Source organism: Nematolebias whitei, chromosome 22, assembly GCF_014905685.2.
Source record: "Nematolebias whitei isolate Nwh7 chromosome 22, NemWhi1, whole genome shotgun sequence".
In the NCBI taxonomy this organism is placed as follows: domain Eukaryota; kingdom Metazoa; phylum Chordata; class Actinopteri; order Cyprinodontiformes; family Rivulidae; genus Nematolebias; species Nematolebias whitei.
In genome coordinates this window covers 2,161,417-2,164,132 of record NC_056519.1, presented here as the reverse complement: position 1 = coordinate 2,164,132, position 2,716 = coordinate 2,161,417, and the positions used below count along the sequence as shown (strand labels likewise).

At 43.5% G+C, this 2,716-nt stretch overlaps 1 protein-coding gene across 1 annotated transcript in view; it reads right to left on the bottom strand.

The window, feature by feature from the left end:
- The window catches only part of shank3b (SH3 and multiple ankyrin repeat domains 3b), a 39,170-nt gene extending 37,161 nt beyond the window's left edge, over positions 1–2,009 (bottom strand). Inside the window, exon 1 of the mRNA XM_037695837.1 lies at positions 1,711–2,009. The gene's annotated coding sequence lies outside the window, so the exon portion shown is untranslated. The remainder of the gene's footprint in view (positions 1–1,710) is intronic.
- Positions 2,010–2,716: the final 707 nt, after the last annotated feature.

Sequence of the window (2,716 nt, the reverse complement as noted above, 5' to 3'; positions counted from 1 at the left end):
TGGAAGTTATTGGGTCCTCCATATTTTATCTGGAGGTTAGTGGGTCCTCCATATTTTATCTGGGGGTTAGTGGGTCCTCCATACTTTATCTGGGGGTTAGTGGGTCCTCCATGGTCCGACTGTATAAGGTCCAACATGATGCAGCGAGGCTTTTAACTCGTCCACGTATGATGAGCACATCTCTCCTGTTTTGTCTTTGCTCCACTGGCTGCCTGTAAGTTTTGGGATCCATTTTAAAATAATTTTATTAGTTTTTAAATCTTTGAATGACGTTGCCACTTCAGACAGACCTCTACATTATCTGATTTTAAAACTCTTCTTAAAGCCCACTTGTGTTCTTTGGCTTTTAACACTTTGCTCTTTGTTGTTTTTTTTTTTTTACTTGCTTTAATTTTTTTGATTTTATCGTTCATTTTAATGTTATTGTTTGATCATATCTTTTATTGTCTGGTTTTATTTCACTTGTGTTTTGTTTGAGCCTTGTTTTAACGTGGACTCTGCACTGCACGTTGGTCTGTTGTGGTGCGTTCGAGTGCTTTACCAATAAACTTGGACTGGATCGTCAAACGCATCCGTGACGTAGCATTAATTTTTAAAATCCACTTATTTTACACAGACTGAATGTTTACAGATCACTCCTAATCCTACTTTGATTGGTGTTAAGCTGATCAACAACTGATGCTGCACTCAGGGCCGCAAGAGTGGTCACAGCTTCAGTAACGTCTTCCAGGACAACTGAAGGACAAAGAGAACCGAGGAGATAACAAAGTCCAATCAATAACAAAAATACCGTACACGGCACATCATGTCCGACACAAACTCATACAGCAGCAACGACAAAGACCTCGTTGTAACTTTGACCTTGATTTGTGACCTTGAAGCTGGGCTGATAGAATTGGTTGTCATGTGTGTTTTTGTTTACTATTCAGTGATTATCTGAGTTAATTTGTCAGGATCTTTGAAATGTTTTGTTTGTGAACTTGTTATTTTTTGTTCCGGTAGTTTAGACTCTTATCTACTCGTGTTTCCATTCGTCAGATTTAGATTCATCGTTGTGTTCATGTTTTCCAGTCTCATCTCATTTACCCTCAGTCAGCTTCCTCTGTTTTTCCAGTTAGTCCACACGCCCACCTGTTCCTAATCGGCAATCATTCCAGGTGCCCCCCACCCCCACCTTGTATGACCAGTCTCTAGCAGTGCAGCCGCTCACCGTCCTGAAACGTTCACGCCTCGGTCCTCCTCGTTTTCCTCCTGGGTTTGTAAATTTGTTGCTGCCACGTCGCCTTTTTGTTTGTGCTCATTTAAAATCAATCAGTTGACCTTCAAAGCCTCTCTGTGTCAAGTTATGGGCGGGACCAGAGAAAGTTTACGGAGGAGCAGAGACCATACCATAATATGTCCCGCCTTTCAACGGGCGTATAAAAAAATCTGAAAGTTCTGGTGGGCATAAATTTGGTCCGGTGTCAGATTTTAACTCCCAGAACTGAAGGTAAACGGGTTACAGGAACATAAAGCTGAACTCAACTATCAGCAGTAAACAGTAACGCGGTGGTTCAGCGCTTTCATTTAACTGAAACCCAAACAGAGACTTCAGACTTTAAAAACAGGAAATCAAAGCTCAGGTCCATCAGCTGATGGAAAACCCAAACCTCACTGGTGCACCAGTGAGGTCAGACAACCAAACGTCCTGAAACCAGTTCGAACACTCACCTACAGTCAGCTGGCCCATCAAACTTTTCCACTGGCCTTGACCAAGTCCTGTCCTGTGGTCCTCCGAGGCCGGCTGGGTCCTGGTCGGGTCCTGAAGTTTGGATCTTGGTGGTTTGGGTGTCGTGGAGCTGGTTCTGATGGAGGATGGGATGTCTTGAGTTCCTGTGGAAGTTGTAGTTCCTTCTGCGGACCGGGTCAGGTAATCTTGGACTTGAGTTTTTATCAGCGGGATTAAAACGAGAGGGATCGTTTTGGAGGAGCAGCAGGTCTTCAGATTATTTTCAGAGAGCTGCCCAGCCCATCCTGTAGAAAGAGGAAGAGGGGGAGGAAGAGGGGGAGGATGTGGGTGGGAAGTAAAGGAGAGGAAGGCCAGGATGTGGAGGAAGGGAGGAGAAGAGGATAAAACAAGTCAGGAGTCGGAGGATGGACTGAAACCAGAGTTGGATCAGATGTTGAGGACATTTTTAGGTTGGGGAGCCGTTCACATGGAAACACCGTCTCTTCTGACAGCGAGGAGCATTTTACCAACTCGCTCTGCCTGAAACCTGCAGAGCGACACATCCAGCCGCAGCTACAACCAGTGACAGGAGCCGTGTGACCCGCCGGGGCTGCAGCCACTACATTCAACGTAAAGTCATAAAATAATCACAGACACGAACTCGCTCCGAACGAAACGCCAAACATCAAGAAAACTACGTTTTTATGTTTGGTTAAATACGAGCAGATTGTAGCAGATCTAATAAGAACTTTTGTGTTTCTGGATGTTTCAGGAGGTTTAAAAATAAATTTGTTTTAGATTTTTTTTTTTTTTTTATTTTATCATGGTGATGATTTTATTTATCTTAGTTTCCAGAACTTTACGCTCTTGCGTTGCCTCGGTGTTTCTCTAACATCTTGTTTGATACGGACGTCAACCCAGCAGAACTTTGAGTAAACGATGCTACTCTGAAGATGTTCGTTTTTTAAATTTAGCTCCTTTTCAGCCAAATGAACATGTCAGAACTCA